Consider the following 18,711-nt stretch of genomic DNA (forward strand, 5'->3'; position numbering starts at 1 on the left):
TCCCTGTGCGGGCGGGGGGGAATCCCTAAACTCGAGAGTGTGCACGATAGGGTGAACTCATCTCCCTGAGGCTAAGTGCTGCCTCAGGGAGATCGGCTGATCTGTGAATAAAATTAAAAATAGAAAAAAAATTCCTGACGTGTCCCCTCATGTGATACTTAAGGTTGGACGGGCAGGTCCATCAATTAGCTAAATGACTCTGTCAATGGCCTCAATTGGCCATTGACAGGTCAGTGGGTGCACAGCTGATTCTGCTGCGCCCCCACCTACCGGAAAATTTTAATGGGGCGCAGTGACATCGGGAGTTCCTAAGGGCTCAAGACTCTTCTGAGGGGCCGTGAACCACAACTCTTTAAAAATCTGGCCTGACTTCATGATAATTGCGGAGGTGGAGGACATGCCTATCCCTGCAATGGAGCTGGCCAACTCGAGAGTGCTGGCTGTGGGCGTTTGTCAAGAACCAGCCCGTACCCTTTAAAGGCACTGTCAAAAATTAGACAGTCTGGAAATGGGGTCGGAAATCCAGAATCGGGACCCGCCCACAATTTTTAAAGGGCTCCCAAGTCTTCCTGACTTGGTGAAAATTCAGCCCAATGTTTCAGGTTGAGGACCATTCATCTGAACTGGGAAAAGTTAGAGATGTGACAGGGCTTACAACAACATCAACTTATATTTATATAATGCCATTACTATAATAAAACACCCCAAGGCACTATACAGGAGCAATAGAAAACAAAGTATGCCACGGGCCACATAACAAGATGTTAGGCCAGTTAACTAAAAGCTTGGTCAAAGAGGTAGATTTTAAAGAGTGCCTTAAAGGAGGGAGGTGAGGGAGAGAGGCGGAGAGGTGTAGGGAGGGAATTTCATAGCTTAAGGCCTAGACAACTGAAACCACAGCCACCAATGGTGGAGGAATTAAAATTGGAATGCTGAGAGGCCAGAATTAGGTGAATGCAGATATCTTGGAGGGTTGTGGGGCTGGAGGAGGTTACAGGGATAGGGAGGGGTGAGGCCATGGAGGGATTTGGAAGCAAGGATGAGAATTTTAAAATCAAGACATTGCTTGAGCCAATGTAAGTCATTGAGCACAGGGGTGATGGGGGAACGGGACTTGCTGTGAGTTAAGATGCGGGGAGCAGAGTTTTGGATGACCTGAAGTTTACAGGGCGTAGAATGTGGGAAACCAGCCAGGAGTGCATAAAGGCACAAGTGATAATTTAATAACAGTGGAGGAATTGAGAGGGGTACTGGTGAGGTAGAGCTGGATACCGTTAGCGTACATGTAAAAACTAATGCAGTGCTTTCAGACAATGTCACCGCGGGGCAGTGTGTAGGTGAGAAATAGGAAGGGGCCAAGGATAGATCCTTGGGGGTCACCAGAGGTAACAGTGCCAGAGTAGGAAAAGAAGCCATTGCAAATGATATGAATAGATAGATAAGAAGGGAACCAGGTGAGTGCAGTTCCACCCAGCTAGACGACAATATGAGGCATTGGAGGAGGATGGCGTGGTCAACCATGTCAAAGGCTGCAGACATATCAAAGAGGACCAGAAGGAATAGTTTACCTTTGTCACAGTTACGTAGAATATCATTTGTGACTTTGATAAGAGCCGATTCTGCAGGGGCGGAAACCTGATTGGAAGGGTTTAAACTTGGAACTCTGGTAAAGATGGACATGGATTTGAGAGGCAACAATACATTCTAGGATTTTGGAGAGGAGAGGGTGTTTGAAGATGGAGCGGTAGTTTGCAAGGATGGTGGGGGGGGTCAAGGGCTTAGGCAGGGAAAGTGAGAGGGGAAGAGAACAGAATGGGAGGTCTGTGATAGGGTGGAAGGTAGGAGAGAGTAAATGATGAAAGGAATGATGGTGTAAGGCAGAAGCAGCTGGTAATGGGGCGAGTAAAGGAACAAAGGGTATAAATGGGAGAAACAGATTGATCAATAGCTCCTATCCAAAACAAAAAAAAACCAAAGAAAATGGCTCAGGATCAATGTTGAGTCCAGAAAGCTGTTAGGTGCCTAATCAAAAGACGAGGTGCTAATTCTTAACAGTTTAGCAGACTGAGGACAGAGAGACCCTTTATTCTTCCATTTCCTATTCTTTTTTTTCATGAAAGCAGTGGTCATCCCTCTACATCAGAACATTGTAGCTGAAGATTGTGGCCTAACTTTGAATTATGCAGTGTTGAAGCCTGATTCTATTGCAGATGTTTAAAAAAATGCTATAAACAAGTACTGACAATCATGGAGTCAATGGAACTGAAAGGAGTTGATGGGAAGGTACCAATAGATTGGATCAGGCTAACCTGGTGCCTATATTCAAAAAGGGTGGCCAAGAAAACACTGGCAACTAAAAACCACAACTCATTTTTGCTGTCGCTGAAATAATTGAATCAATTGTAAGGGATAAACATAGGATCATCTGTATATCAGTAACTCTAGATATCAGCAGTCAGCATAGACTCAGAAGTGGAAGATCTTGCTTGACCAAACTCCTCGATTTCTCTTCATACTTTCCCTTTGCTGCAGTATTTGCATTACTATCTAATGAACCACAAAAAATGTTTTCACAAGCTATTTCTTTAAAAAAAAGTTATACCATTTATTACAGGTTCAAAGTGAAGATACAAGGTGAGTGGAAATAACAGGCAACCCTCACCCTATGAACATACAACATACGAACAAGGAGCAGTAGACCATTCAGACCCTCGAGCCCACTCTGTTATTTAATAAGATCATGGCTATTCTGATAGTAACCTGAAATCTGCATCCCACCTACCACCAATAGCCTACCAGCCACTTGCTTACCAAGAATCTATCCACCTCTGCCTTAAAAATATTCAAAGACTCTGCTTCCACCACTTTTTCAGGAAGAGAGTTCCAAAGACTCATATCATGACCCTCTGGGTGAAAAAGCTCTGCCTCATCTCCGTTTTAAATAGGCGACGCCTTATTTTTAAACAGTAACCCCTAGTTCTAGAAAAGCATGATTCCTTGATTCATGGCTGACATTTTGAACGAGGACCTGCCTCCCTATCAGGGAATTGAACCCCAGTCTGCCACATGACAGGCAGTGATACTGACCACTATGCTAACCTGGTGGTCACCTGATAGGGCTGAGTGTGTTCTGAGTTATCCTGACATCTCCGCAAAGCCTGCCTGGAGTCTGCAGGAAAGCTAAATAGAAATAATTAGAATAAAACTCCTCCCAATTCATTAGACCTTAAAATGCTTGGCATGCACATCTTTCTCACTGCACTCTTAAAGCAAAGAAGGATGTGGATGTGGCAACTCAATTAGAACTCAGAACCCTAACAACATGGTACACTCAACTTCCAGAGGATTTTGATAAAGTTCCACCTGAAAGGCTATTAAATAAGGTTAAGATCAAATATAAATCTGAGGAAGTAATAATCAAATGGTATAGTACTCTTGAATACCACACCCAGTTCACTAAGAAACAAGAGAAATATTCAAGAGCTTGAGACAGTTGGGAGAAGAGTCACAAGGCCACTCCACAGTGTGAGAGCTTTGAATTATAAGGAAAGGCAGGATGGACTTGAGCTGTTGAGCCTGGAAATGAGGTACGTGTGAGGTGATCTTATAGTGGTGTATAAGATTGTTAAGTGTAGAAAAAGTTAATCAAATCTTATTTTAATTGAAACTGTAGAAGTCGAACTGGAGGACTATTAGTTCAAACTAATTAAAGATAGTGTTGATATCAGGAAATCCTTCTTCACACAAACAGTTGCGAATATGTGGAATAAAATTCCAGATAGAGCAGTGGAATCAAAAACCCTGGAGCCACTTGGGTAGCAATTGGATAGGAATCCTGCGACGAGTAACTCACCTCCTGGCTCCTCAAAGCCTGTCCACCATCTACAAGGCACATGTCAGGAATGTGATGGAGTACTCCCCATTACCTGGATGAGTGCAGCTCCAACAACACTCAAGAAGCTTGACACCATCCAGGACAAAGCAGCCTGTTTGATTGGCACCACATTCACAAACAATCACTCCCTCCACCGCTGACGCACAGTGGCAGCAGTGTGTACCATCTACAAGATGCACTGCAGGAATTCACCAAGGCTCCTTAGACAGCACCTTCCAAACTAATGACCACTACCACCTTGAAGGACAAGGGCAGCAGATACATGGGAACACCACCACCTGGAAGTTCCCCTCCAAGTCACTCACCATCCTGACTTGGAAATATATCGCCGTTCCTTCACTGTCGCTGGGTCAAAATCCTGGAACTCCCTTCCTAACAGCACTGTGGGTATACCTACACCCACAAGGACTGCAGCAGTTCAAGAAGGCAGCTAACCACCATCTTCGCAAGGGCAGCTAGGTCTGGGCAATAAGTGCTGGCCCAGCCAGTGAAGCCCACATCCTGTGAATAAATAAAAAAAAAACAATGGGGGAACATTAGAATCTCTCTGGATGAATGAATTAAGATGGGGTGAATTGCTTTTCTCACCTGTGATTATCATGCAATCCAGTGCAACATCTTAGTCAACAAACTGGCTTTGCCTTATGTAATGCCTTGTCATTTTCTCAGAATTTCTTGAAATATTTGACTGGGCGGAAATAAATTCAGTCAGAAATTGGGCAAAGTCACTGCAATAACCGGACAGGTCAGCAACTTGGCAGTGACTTAATGGTATCACCTAAGCCAGGATAAATCAACATAGCCAACAACTGTTAATAAAACCCCATGTTGTATCTTCTTAGCAAAGAAGATTGCAAATTAAGAACCAGTGGTATAAACCTGGTTTGTACCTCTGGGGCTGCTTGGATCTCAAGAGCCAGCATTGCTGCAGCAGCTTAGAGCTCTGTAATCACCTGCATGGCCTTCAGCTCACAGCATAATCAGATGTTCTGTTATCCTCTGATTATGTCTAGCGTGACTGGTTCAGACAGTGAAGTCGGTGTGTGTTTTAGTGAAGGTTAGAGAATACAAGAGTGCTCAGTAATAGGGGTTATTACCTAAGGACTGCAGAAAGCATTTGGACTAATTCAGACATTCTTCACTGACAGTTCATGCAGAGAGCAGGACACAGGCCAGGTATGCTTGTGTATATATTATATTTTCCTTCTTTGCTGTAAGAGCGCAATGAGAAAGATGTGCATGCCAAGCATTCTAATCTTTAATGGATTGGGAGGAGTTTTATTCTAATTATTTCTATTTAGCATTCCTGCAGACTCCAGGCAGGCTTTAGGACTGTGTGCGGAGATGTCAGAATAATTCAGAATGCACTCAGAGCTCTATCAGGATGCGGGTTTCCTATTATTTCAGTTGACCATGTATCTTCACATTGAACCTGTAATAAATGATCTGCTTTTTATGTAATAGCTTGTGAAAACGTTTTTTGTGGTTCATCAGATAGTAACGTAAATACTGCAGCAAAGGGAAAAGCTGCATGAGACCATTGGCTGCTTTTATATTTTGTTATTGTAGAGTATCTGAATGAACGGGATCATTTCATTCCTGAGTTGTGTGCAACCCAGATTTGATGACATTTTATGTCAGTTGCTTTTCACGTGTAAATATGCAGCAGTGCCACTGCAGATCTGTTCTTTCATGAAAAAGCATTGTCATCATGAATTTCTAGCTTTCTGTGAAAAGCAATTTTACTCAAAAATACAGCCTATTTTGGCCAGTAACCAGAGTGGTAAAAATGCCCTCAAGATAATTGTGCATTTTGAAGAGAATTTATTTTTTGACAAGGTGACACCTTTGACCCAGTTTGTAAATGTAACTAATTTCGAGCAGACTGCTGTGTTTGCCGAAATTTGGATCATCCAACCAGCTTGCTGTACGTGCGCAGCAACGTTCACCACAGGGAAGCGGAGTTCTCTCACTATTCTAAACCCTCTTGGGAAGTGCCCACATCCATGGTAATGCCTCATGAGATCCAGAAGAACTGCTGGTTGTGTGGTGGGTGAGAATGCGCACTGACATCCAGTAAGATGGTTTTCCTCCTCTCTCAGGGTTGCGATCTGTGGCAAGCAAATTTTGGGAGTTGTGTAGCAATGATGAGATATCTCCCCTGAGGGAGAATGGATAGGCAAAGGCAACTCTCTGGCATGTAATCCTTTCGTAGACAGTTTGTATTACAGCATTGGCAGTAGATTGCAGCAAAGCTTTGTATCACTTCAATATGGCTGCAGTGGATCTAATATGGAAAAGAGAATACCTAAATATTACACTTTAATTTTTCCAATTGCACCACCTGGATTTACACTTGGCTGCTCCCATTCCTTCGTCATCCTCAATTATATGTAGTTAAATCCATAATGCCATTATTTATTTTAACCAGGGATATCCTTACCTATAATCCAACTAATTGTCAAACATTCGCCCAAGGTCAACATCTGTGTTTTATTATACCCCTTTGTCTACAAAAAGGCTTTTCAACTTTTAGTGCAGGATTGACATTCAATACAATTTTTATGCTTTCTTAAACATTCCTTTACTTGTTTCTGGGTCTGTTCCTGACTTAAGAGTACGTGTGACTATGGAACCTCAAGTCAGAAACTCCTTGAAGCATATTCTGCTGCAGGAAGTGAAACACTTATGGTTACTGGTCTGTCCTCGCATTGACCCTGTCCCAAATCCCAAGGAGGGAATTAGTGCAGCAAAAAGGACAAGGCACCCATACTACTTATAACACCAAATGTGTCTCTACCCCACAGATTCCCAGGAATGTCATGCTGGTTGGGTGGGATCAGGTGGTTGGGCCATTTTGGAAGCATGGGAATTCTTTTTTTTTTGAAAAAACTTTATTGTACAGTTACCATTGACAAACCAGTATTGTGGGCTCTAGGATAATATCTTGACAACCCTAGTACATCTGTTTCATGGTGGGAAAGTTTGCAATGGGAGCAAAGGATCAGAAACTGCTGGTTGCATAATTTCCCCTGTCCTGCCTCTTCATCAGATGCAAAGAACACCCACTCCGATCTTCCATTAGAATTCATTGCCATTCAAAAAAGGGCAGAGATCAGCTGGGACTGGGCAAACCCTAAATTCCAACCCATGTCCCAGCATATTCCCAGTCTCCCAGACCTTGGATCTTCGTTTTCCCAAATTCTCTGCTACTTCTTTCCTTATGTTAGTCATGGGAGATGTAGTGAAGACCACAGCTTCACCATGTCCTTCTATGGAGTGATCAGTAATGGCTATTTCTCCTGCAGCTACCGTGAAAGGCTAGACTTAATGTTCTTCAATTAGCAAGTTTAGTTTGTATCTACCATGCAAATGCAGCAACTTCATCGCATTCAATGCATTTCAGTGGGTAAGGCAGACAACAGGATGCCATTTTCAGGAAGCTAATGGTGGAGTGGCGCAACCCAGGCAGTAACATTTGGAAGTTTGTATTTCACCATCTATCTGTTTCTTATGTGAAGTTGCTCTACTGAAAATTCATAAATAACAGTAAGCACTTCATTGTTAGTATCACATCTAAATCTGGTCCAAACTATGTGCACATCCCTATTTGGTGTGTGACTGATCTTATTAAGATAATATTTTAGCCATAATTCAGATTTTGAGATCAACCTGATAATTGCAACATTCAGATCAAATCTTGCTTCAGAACTTGAAAATGTAAGCAGTATATTGAACCCCTTCCATACGATTTGTATACTTGGCATTGATTTGTTTGCCAATATTCACAAGGAACACATTTAAACCTCAAGGTGTATTCGCCTCTGTTTGCTAATTATAAAAACAATTGTCCACTCTCTGTGACATCAGCAGGTTTGTTCTGATTAGGAATGACTGTTCACAGAGATGTATTTTGGCCAGCACTCCCACCAGATGTCACACTTTGTTCAGTTGTGATTGGTTGGCATTTTACACAATCTTTTTTAAAAAAAACACAAGTACACACTAAAGGGAAAGTCATTTCCTACAAAAGACAAAATGCTGCAGATGCTGGAAACCTGAAATTAAAAATGGAAACACTCAGCAGGTCAGGCAGCCTCTGTGGGGCGAGAAACAGAGATAACTTTCAGCTTGATAACCTTTTGTCAGAACATTTCCTGCTGTTTTTTCCATTAAAGTAACTTGGGCTCTAACCGGGTAGAAGAGCTGAGCAATGGGATATCCGAATGCACCAGGCAGTGGACTTTTTATAATACATTTCAGATTATCAGTATCCACAGTATTTTACCATTGTTTTAGTTGACCTTTATATGTAGATGCTGATAATCACCTAATTTCTCCATTCATTTAGGCCAATCTAAAGGGAATTTCCCTTTGTGACAGTAATTAATTAGCCTGTAATTGACTTAATGCTACGCCCATTAGTATCACTTGGCAATGGTCTTAAAGAGACAGTCAAGTTAGTATTTGAACACCGCAATTGTATTTCAGACTACCTGGGAGCAGTCATCACAGATAAACTAATTTTGTTTTATTTTTAACCCAAAAATTATACATTTCCACCAGCTGATTTCATCAATTTTATTTGTTTTTTTAATCTGAATAAGGAAAATAGGAAACCCAAAAGTCAGAAAGAACAAAAGAAAGACTTGCATTTATTTAGCACAATTCAGGACCTGGGGGCATTCTGAAGTATTTTACATTCAATGAAGTACAATTAAAGTGCAGCCATATTGTAACTATAAGTAAAGTCACAACCAATGTTTGTACAGAGAGTATGTGTGTGATAATGACCAGATAATCCAGCTTCTTTTTTAGTGATGTTGATTTGAGGGATAATTATTGGTCAGGCACTGGGGATAGCTCCCCTGCACTTCTTTGAATAGTGCCAGGAGATCTTTTATGTCCACCTGAGAGAGCAGACAGGGCCTGGGTTTAATGTTGCATCTGAAAGACAGCACTGCTGACAGAGCAGCACTCCCTCAGTAATGTATGGGAATGTCAGCCTAGACGCTGTGCTCAAATCACTGGAGGGCAACTTGAAATCACAACAAAAACAAAAATACCTGGAAAAACTCAGCAGGTCTGACAGCATCTGCGGAGAGGGATACAGTTGACGTTTCGAGTCCGTATGACCCTTCATCAGAACTAAGACATATGCTGTCAGACCTGCTGAGTTTTTCCAGGTATTTTTGTTTTTGTTCTAGATTTCCAGCATCCGCAGTATTTTGCTTTTATTTTGCAATCACAACATTCTGACTCAGGTGAGAGTGCTACCTACCAGTGAGTCAGAGCTGACAAAAGGCCTATTTATATATTGAACAAAAGTGCACATTTAACAAGCATTGACAAGGCGGGGGTTCTCAACCTTCATGCTTCTGAGCCACCCACTCCTGTGTTATAAAAAATCAGCAAACCCTTGGTAACATAAGCACTTTTGTCTGTATTCAAATTAGTCATACAGTTACAAAAACAAATGTTGTTTGTCCTTATATTTTTCATGCTTGATAATTTAATTTCTCTAATTTGGATAGTTTCAAAGATTCATTGGATGGTACTTGTGCACTGTGATCGAGGTATAGCTTCACTTCCAGTAAAAATGAAACCAAAATTCAAGTAGCTGTCTTCTCATTTTCTTAATTTTGCAGGATTAATGTTGGCTTAATGTTTTTTTTACTCACACCTCCTCCTCAGTGTTCCTGGGCCCTATGTTGAACCAGATGAAGAAAGTTCTGTATTATCTGTAAAGGGTTAATGATTATGTTGATGAGACAATGATGTTAATGATGATGTAAGCATGACATCAGGGTCATATGACCAGCGGCTCCAAGACACCAAAACACAGAATAGCCTGTGTCCACAGAACCATGTACTTACCATGAAGTCTTTGTATATAGTGTAAATAAAAAGCTTCAAGAAAAACTATATATCTACTACAAAAACAGAATTACCTGGAAAAACTCAGCAGGTCTGGCAGCTGAGTTTTTCCAGGTAATTCTGTTTTTGTTTTGGATTTCCAGCATCCGCAGTAGCTTTTAGCTTTTTGTATATATCTACTACCTTCAAGCCACTCATAGAGTAAGCAAAACCTCATCAAAATGTTATCGCTCTGCAGGTTCTGTTGTTTTGAAGCTGATAGTCACATTAAAAATGCATCCGCCCATATCTGGTATTTATTGTGTTCGCTTACAATGACTTTTCTTGTTCTTTGTAACTTATCTCGTTCCTGCTGAAATAGCTCTATTACACCTTATGTAAAGAGAGAACACATAATATCACCCAAGTTCATGCTAATTTCTGTACTTTCAATAAATAATAAGCACACAGCAACTAAGGATTGTAGTGGTCTATGTAGTCAGCGCTTGGTGATCAGTGCGGAGAGTGAACTTTCTGCCATGGAGATACAAACATAACAAAATGACAAGGAGAGCAACAGTGATAGTGAGGGAGAGAATCCAGCAAAGAAGAAGCTGCAGGAGAAGGCGATGGATGATATTGTGTTGGAGAAGCCGAATGGCCAATGGAATGATGTGGCAGGATTGGAGGTAGCAAGGATTGAAGGAAGCTATGATTTTACCCATCAAGTTCCCTCATCTGCTCACCGGCAAACAAAATCCTTGATTTTGCTCTTTGGCCCGCCCAGAAGTCCACCAAGCCAAGGCTGTAGCAACCATGACCAATAACAACATGTTCTTCTCTGTGTCTTCACCTCCAGATGGTTAGGAGAGAGCAAGAAACTTGTGAAAAATCGGTTTGAGTTGGATCAGCAGCACAAACCCGCCATCATATTGATGAGGTCTTGCTGCAAAAAGGGACATGTTGAAGCTTTTCATCTTGCACTCATCAGGACACTTCGCAAGAATACCAATATAAGGGAAAAACAACAATTTATACTGCATACGAAGAGAGTGCTGATTGGTTGGCAAGTGGGCTGTGGCTGATAGAGGTGTTCTGGGAACAGCAAACATCCTCTAGGTGCTGGACCCTGCCATTTGGAGGAGGTTTGAGAAATGGATTTACCAGAGGAGCCAGCAAGGGTCCACATCTTTAAATCACTCCTGGGCACAACCACTCACTACCTGACAGAGGCTGACTTCAGGGAACTTGGCAGGAATATCCACCAGGAATATTCTGGCACAGATATCCGTATAATTGTCCATGATGTGTTAACGTGCAGCCAGTCCAGAAAGTGCAATCAGCAACCCATTTTAAAAAGATTTGAGGTCCATCCAGGACAAATCCAACTGTTATAGTGGATGACCTTTTGATGCCCTGTTCTCCTGGGGACCTGACTACCATTGAGATGACCTGGGCAGATGTTCCCGGTGATAAGCTGCTGGAGCCTGTGGTTTGAACGTTTGACATGCTTCACTCGCAGGTAACCCCTCGACCACCATCAATGCTGAGGATCCTAACAAGATGAAGAAATTTACAGAAGATTTTGGGAAGGAAAGCTGAGCCTTCTGTTTAACTCCTTAATCTTCTAGCTGATCCCATCCTCATCGCCATTTTGTTGTGTTCGCATGTGTGTATAATAGGAATCTATTTAGAGGAATTTCTCAAAAGCCTGGAACTCAAAATGGGAACAATCTAGAGTTTTAAAAAAAAACCTAACTAGGGGAAAGCCAACTTCAATGGGGTAAGAATGGATCTAGGCCAAATAAATTGGAATCAGAGACCCAGACTTTCGCCCACAGATCGGGTCCACCGAGTCAGGAGATATTCCGGCTCGGCAAACCCAACCTTTAACAATTGCTGCCCGCAGGTCAGATTTGTGGTCAGGGTTGAGAGCTGGAATAGGAGTCAGGGCAGGTGACCCCAGAATGAGTGCACAGGGCAGGCTGGGCGCAAGGCCTGCCTCTGTGCTTCCACCCACCCCCATGGTCCTTCATACCCTTATTCCAACCCATTACCCCAGCCACTCCCATGGCTCATCATACCCCTGTGCCAACCCATGACCTTCTGTCCACCTCCATGGTTCCTCATACCCCCTATCCGAACTCAGTGCCAACTCATGCCACCCCATACCCCCCACCCGCCACCCTTTGCCCTTAACCTCGCCATGTCAACTCACCTAGTATCCTTTGACAGTTCCTGGACAGCTTGACAGTTCTTTGACAGCTGGGCACTTACTGGACAGCTCGACAGTTCCAATGGGCAGAAATTTCCCAGAATTGCACTAAGTGCGGTAGCGAGCAGGCAAAATGAAGTCCTACCTGCTGACGAAAATGGTGGGTTTTCACGCCATATCATCCCAAACCCACCTCATTATTTATTCGCTCCCGCAAAACATGCTGTTTCCATGGCGAGCGGGCTCTCATTTGTCTGCCCGCCATCACCCTGCTGTTGCATCACACCGGCCGCCATCTTTAAAAGGCAGCTGCCAGCAAAGCGCTCATCGCCACCAGCTCACCACCACTGCCGGGAGACATGGCCAGCAAAGGAAAAAAGACAGCAGCCCCCCTCGCTTCAATGACGGGTCCCTCAAGCGACTGCTGGATGTTGTGGAAGCCTGACTGGATGTGCTCTACCCCGCTCTGACTGCAGGATGGTCGGCGAGGTCATCAACCCAGCTTGGGAGTCAGTGGTCAGTGCAAACGCCCTGCAGAGGAGGACAGCCACCTGGTGCCGCAAGAGAATAAACGATCTCCTCAGCTCCGCCAGGGTAAGTCACTCCTTTCATTCCTCCCAACTCTCACACTCACAAACCCATCACACATCCACAGGGCCCTCACTCACTGCCAGTGCAAGGGACATTACCATTCACCCTTTCACACACACATCATCATTGTCCTCATCCCGTCCATAGGACCACTCACCACCCACCCGGGCCAGGCATACTTACCATCTGGCCCGTCAGGTGTCCCGATACACTCTCCCCATCTCTATCCATGCAGGATAAACAGGAGGGAAAGGTCGCAGACAGGTGGAGGGATGCCAGAGATCAAAGCTCTGACAGAATTCGCAAACAGAGCCATCCAGCTGGCCGGCGATGACGGGGACTGGTCCTGTGCTGATGGTGAGTGAGGATCCAGCAGTGCAACATCCATCAGATAACCATGCCCTGAGTGATGTGTCCTCTTTCACAGGCCGCTGCCATGCACTAATTATCTCCCCTTGCTTTCGCAGGCACATCTGCCAAACAGCCGACAGAGTCTATGACCCAGGGCCTCCAATCAAGCCCCTGAAAAAACCTGGAATCTGGAGGCACCCTCCCTGAAGTCCCAGCACAGCGCTCACCCACACCCTCCACCAATGCAGAGACGCACCTCGGTGGGACCTAAGTTTAGAGCAGCCTTGGGATCACAATCTGGTGAGTACATCGCACTGTCTGATCCACAGCAGGCAGAGGCAGGGACTTCCCAGGTGTCCGGCACTTGGAGGACTCCCGGAGGCCAGAATGTTGCTGAATCTGAGTCCGATGACGAGTCTCTGGACTTGGTCATGGAGCTGCAAAGGCAAGCTCAGGAACATCAGGAATGGATGTCCGCTGCGTTCCTGAGATTGCAAGGCATGCTGGAGTGGTCCTTCTGCCTTCAGGCTGAGGTGATAGTGCCGGTATTGCAACGCACTGAGGTCAACACTGGCAGAATGGCGGCTGCCATGGAGACCTTGGTCCAGGATGTCCCTCCTGCACTGTTGCACGGGCTTAACTCCATTGCTGATGCCGTACTTAGCCTCCAACAGTGGCCACTCTAGCCACCACTTCCGCTCACGGAGTTAGCCAGGGGCTCTCGGGCACCCATAGGGAGGAGGATCAGCAGATGCACACTCCGGGGCCATCCACCCAGGTGACTCTGGGAGTGACCGGCCCATCCAACTCCCCTCTTCCTGTGACCTCCACAGCTCCAGCTTCACAGGCCGAGGAGGGTGCCACTGACACACAGCAGGACCCCGAAAGCAGGCCGGGGCCCTCCAAGTCTTGGCCCTCTAGAAGACGCCTGCCAAAGTCATCACAGACAGGGCGTCACAGTCAGCAGGCTGCTTCTGCCTCCGCTGTGGATGTCTGGGAAGCACCAAGACATAGTGGCAGCGTTAGGAAAGTTAGGTAAAAGCAGTTGCACAGCCTGGCCACAGGTGTTGTTCACTTGCGCCTATTGTTCACTATTGTCAATTAACTCCTAAGAATGTCTCCCTGCCATTGACTCCTTGTTCTGATGAACAGTGTTCTTGTCACTCAGATGTGAAACCTTTCTGCACAAGATATAAAAGGCAGGTGTCTCAGTCCAGGGCCTCTTCCCTGTGCTCTGTGCAGCTTTCAGACCACAGAGTTGGTCCAACCTCACACTCCCTGGAAACATTACTGATGTCTGCATCTTGGTGGTGCTGGTCATTGCTGCCAGAATGTCGTGGGCAGGCAGCACAGAGTTCTCTCATTCTCTCTGGGTGCTCTCAGCACCTTTAAGGTGGGGCTGGCCCCCACCACACCAGCATCTGCGACCAGTGATGCTGTGCACCAGCTCCTGAAGGGCTGAGGTGCTGAAGGCGGACACAGCATCAGATGCGTCTAATGTTTCATGGCTGCGTCTCTGAGATGGCCCTGATCATGGAGCGCAAGCGAGCTGTCCACGGCCAGACAGGAGTCAGACATTCCCAGAGGCCATGTGAAGATGTATGGAGTGTCCTCACTGCATGTCATCATCATCCTTCTGCGACTGAGCGATTATTAGGGCCTCCACTGCGTCTCCATGACAGGAGCATTCTCACAGAGGGTATTGACGCTGCCATAAGCCAGACTGGAGTCAAACATTCACAACTGTGATGTGAGGATCTACGGGGACAGCTCATTGCATGTCGTCATCATCCTCCACAAATCTGGCAGCTATGAGGGCCTCCCGAGCGCGCCTGCACCGTCATCGTCACCACAGAGGAGCCCCTCACCCTCATCCCCGTCAGCGTCCTCCTCATCCGAGGAGATCTCTAGCTCCTCCATCTCCTCCTCATCTCCCCGTTGCAGCGCCAGGTCGTAAAGGGCACAGCAGACGACGATGATGCATGACACCTTCTGCGGACTGTATTGCAGGACTCCACCAAACCAGTCCAGGCACCAGAACCTCATCTTCAGCATCCCGATGGTCTGCTCCACCAAGTTGCGAGCTGCTGCATGAGCCTCATTATAGCGTCGCTCTGCTGCAGTCTGAGGCTGCCGCACAGGTGGCATCAGCCACGGCCTCTGCGGGTAGCCCTTGTCCCCGAGGAGCCAACCCTGCAGCCTCTGTGGACCCTGGAAGACTGCAGGGACCTGTAAGCGACTCAGGATGTAGACGTTGTGCACACTCCCTGGAAACCGTGCACACACCGGCAGGATGCATTTCTGGTGGTCGCACACCAGCTGCACGTTCAGTGAGTGGAAGCCCTTGCAGTTATCAAGTCCACCAAGTGTAGCAACGGAGACCTGAGCGCCACATGAGTGCAGTCAATCGCACCCTGCACCTGTGGGAATCCCGAGATCAGGGCGAATCCAATGGCCCTTGCATCCTGGCTGTCCCAGTCCCAGGCGAAATGCACAGAGTTGTGTGCCATGGAGAAGATGGCATCCGTGACCTCATGGATGCATTTGTGTGTGGCAGATTATGAAATCCCACAGATGTCACATGTGGAGCCCTGATAGGAGCCACTGGCATAGAAATTGAGCGCCACAGTCACTTTCACAGCCACTGGCACTGGATGTCCTCCATGTCCCCCTTGGCACCTAGTCCTGCAGTAAGTGGCAGTTGTGAGCCACCAGGTCCCTAGACATGCACAGTCGTTGGCGACACTGGTTCTCTGTCATCTGCAGGAATGGCAGGCGGCGTCTATAGACCCTGGGTGTCACTAGGCGCTGACCAGCCAAGGCTCACTGTCATTCCTGGGCAGCGTGTGCGGGAGCCCCTGCTGCTCCTTCATGAGGTTGCTGCTCCTGCCTTTGCGTGGCCAGGTGCCTCAGTCACTCGCTCCTCAGTCTTCTATGGTCTCTGTAGCCCATCAGGCACACAGCTAGGTCACCAGGATCCTTGATCCTGACGTGGTCCTCCTGCAGCATGAAACAGAGAGAGATATTGTTTTCATGGTTGTACTTAGCACCTTTCCTGGCCCTGTGTGACCGTCCCTTAACACTTCCTGGAGCGTGCTGATCACCCCTTGGATGGCCAGAGATGAGTGCGCTGCATGGCTGCCCTGTCAACCTGCGACATGGGGGACACTGGTCCAAACCAGGATGCTGAGATTTCAAGGGGATGTGAGCACCTGCAGCAGTGACTGCTACATGGCCAGCATTGGTGAGGAGATTGTACAACATGTGCAGTCCAACTGCTCTGTGATCCAATAAAGTGGTGGCGGAATTGATACCTGTGCCAGGGCAGCAGGGGGGATGTGGGATGGGGTAAGGTATGGAGCACTTGATGGCCCTTTGGTGCTACCACGTTGCTTGCATGAGCGGGCAGACTAGGAGGCTGACCCCAATCATATCACTGTGGCTGTGCCTGATCTGTCTCAGTTGCAGAGACAAGGTCAGTTTATACAGGTGTCCCTAATGTGTGGCTGCTTCCCCCGCTTACCCTGACCTCTACCTCGATTGCCTGTACACAATCAGCACCAGGGCAGCACTTGGCCCCACCCCACCCACCAACAACGGTCGCCTCCGAGGCTGGCCAGCACTTGCCCCCTCCCTCCCGGTGCCCGAGAGGCCTGTAAACAACGGGTGAGCTGTGGAGAACGCTGCTGCTCACTCACCTCAGTCCCCCCAAAGTGAAGGCTGCCAAGTGCACGTCTCCTGCGTGCTGTTGTGAAACGCGTCGGCGTGTTTTCCCGCCAATGCAGACGGACAATACGGTGGGGAACCAAGAGCCAGGCGGGATGGCCTTTTAATTATATGCTAACGTATTACAATTAGCTCCCCACCGCTTGATGGCGAGAAATGCGGCCCACCGTTGGCAGGCTCAGCGGATGACCGTGACCTGCCGTCACGTTGTTGTGAAGCAGGTCATGCCATATTTTCCGCCCACGCCACCTATCATGCCCGCCGTCAGCGGGCTCGGGAAATTCCACCCAATGAGCTTGTGCATAAAAAGGGCATAATTACGTTTAATTCTAACAATCCCATAGGGTGCCTTCTCTCTCCCAAATAGGGACCCTAGTCAAAGGGGTACCCAATCTCTCCAAAGGGCTATCCAAAAAATCCACCAGGTTCAGACCTCCTTATCAGGCCTGCTGTGCGCACTCCGGGATTCACACAGCTAGTGTTCAAAAATCAGAAGTTAGTGGAGGCAGCTGGTGGTCTAAATGGCCAGCTGCCCCTGCGAATCGCACTTGTAAGAACCCCAGCCCAACTCCCGTCCTGCCCCTGTGAAGGTGGGAAATTCTGGGTTTGGGGGGCAGGGTTTAGAAATTTTGCCTATTCCCAGCACTTTCGCCACAATGTCTGTCATGGGCCAGAAACCCAGGCCAAAGTTGGCAAGAAAAATGGTAGCTGAACAATGGGCTAGCTTCAAAGAATAGAGAATCAAGGTATATTCCATCGAAAGGGAAAGGTAAGGCAAAGAAATTCAGAACTCCTTGGATGACAAAAGAGATAGGGATTAATTCAAAGAAGAAAAGGTGTGCTTATGACAGATGTCATATGGATAATACAATGAAGAACCAGGCTGAATATAGAAGGTGCAGAGGGGAAGTAAAAAAAAGCAAATAAGGGAAGCAAAGAGGAAGTATGAAAAGAGACTGGTAGCCAATATAAAAGGGAATCCCAAAGTCTTCTATTGGCATATGAATAGTAAAAGGACCAATTTGGGACCAAAAAAGGGATTTACACATGGAGGCAGGGGGAATAGCTGAGGTATTAAATGAGTACTTTGCATCTGTCCTTACCAAGGAGGAAGATGCTACCCAGACCATATGAAAGAGGGGGGTAATTAATATACTGGAAGGATTTAAAACTGATAAGCAGGAGGTATTAGGCTATCTATAATTAAAGTTGATAAAGCACCAGGACTAGATAAGATGCATCCATGGATACTGATGGAAGTGAGAGTGGAAACTGCAGAGGCCCGGGCCATATTTTTCCAGTCTTCCTTAGACTCCGGTGTGGTGCCAGAGGATTGGAGAATTGCAAATGTTGCACCCTTGCTCAAAAGAGTGTGTAAAGATAAACCCAGCATAAATGAGCATAAATGCCAATCTTGCCCACATCCCAAGAATCAAAATATATATTTAAAATAACCCAGCCCTGGCCTCAATGTGAGTAAAGTATAAGACCCCAAGCTCAAATGGGTGAACATATCTTCAGATATCGCACATGGATGAACAAAACATAAAATACCCCAGGTGGGTGAACAAAGGCTCACATACTCCAAAATCCTCTGAAGAAATGTTGCCTCTCTCCCTGTAGATGTTGACTGACCTGTTTGCCAGTATGTGTACTGTTGAAGTGATTTACTTTTCACTTCCCCATAAAGGGAATGTTTTGCTAAGTCATATTGTGAATCTGCACCACATTAATTCCCAGTTCTAGGGAGGTTCACGCCTGACCTGCTGTCTCATGGGCTATTGAAGCTGCCACCTGCAGGTGGTTGAGTAGTGACCTCAGCACATCTGGAGTGTGGACAAGGGAACACAGAGCCTGCAGAGGTTGGATCCATGGGGGTGTGGAGAGATGCGGGGAGAGGGTCAGGCTGCAACCTGTCCAGTTAACAACCGACATTATCCTCGGTGAGACGAAGGGAACTGGGGCTTACCTAGAAGTTGCAGCTTTACTGCTTCCAGGTGAGCTGCTAGGATGGTGTCCATACGCCACTGTCTGTCTCCAGTTGTGACCTTCTTTTCCTTAATGACTTGCCTTTATC

General features: G+C 46.3%; 1 protein-coding gene and 1 pseudogene across 3 annotated transcripts in view; both read left to right on the forward strand.

The window, feature by feature from the left end:
- Positions 1-18,711, forward strand: part of LOC144681581 (uncharacterized) — an 85,708-nt gene that overhangs the window by 18,975 nt on the left and 48,022 nt on the right. The window contains exon 1 of one of the 3 annotated variants that reach the window (XM_078543292.1): positions 4,947-5,071. The exons of the other annotated variants lie outside the window; for them this stretch is intronic. The gene's annotated coding sequence lies outside the window, so the exon portion shown is untranslated. Of the gene's footprint in view, positions 1-4,946; positions 5,072-18,711 lie in introns of those variants that run through there. 3 annotated transcript variants of the gene reach the window in all.
- LOC144681447 (vacuolar protein sorting-associated protein 4A pseudogene) lies at positions 10,312-11,353 on the forward strand (annotated as a pseudogene).

Source organism: Cetorhinus maximus, chromosome 6 (assembly GCF_964194155.1).
Source record: "Cetorhinus maximus chromosome 6, sCetMax3.hap1.1, whole genome shotgun sequence".
NCBI lineage: Eukaryota > Metazoa > Chordata > Chondrichthyes > Lamniformes > Cetorhinidae > Cetorhinus > Cetorhinus maximus.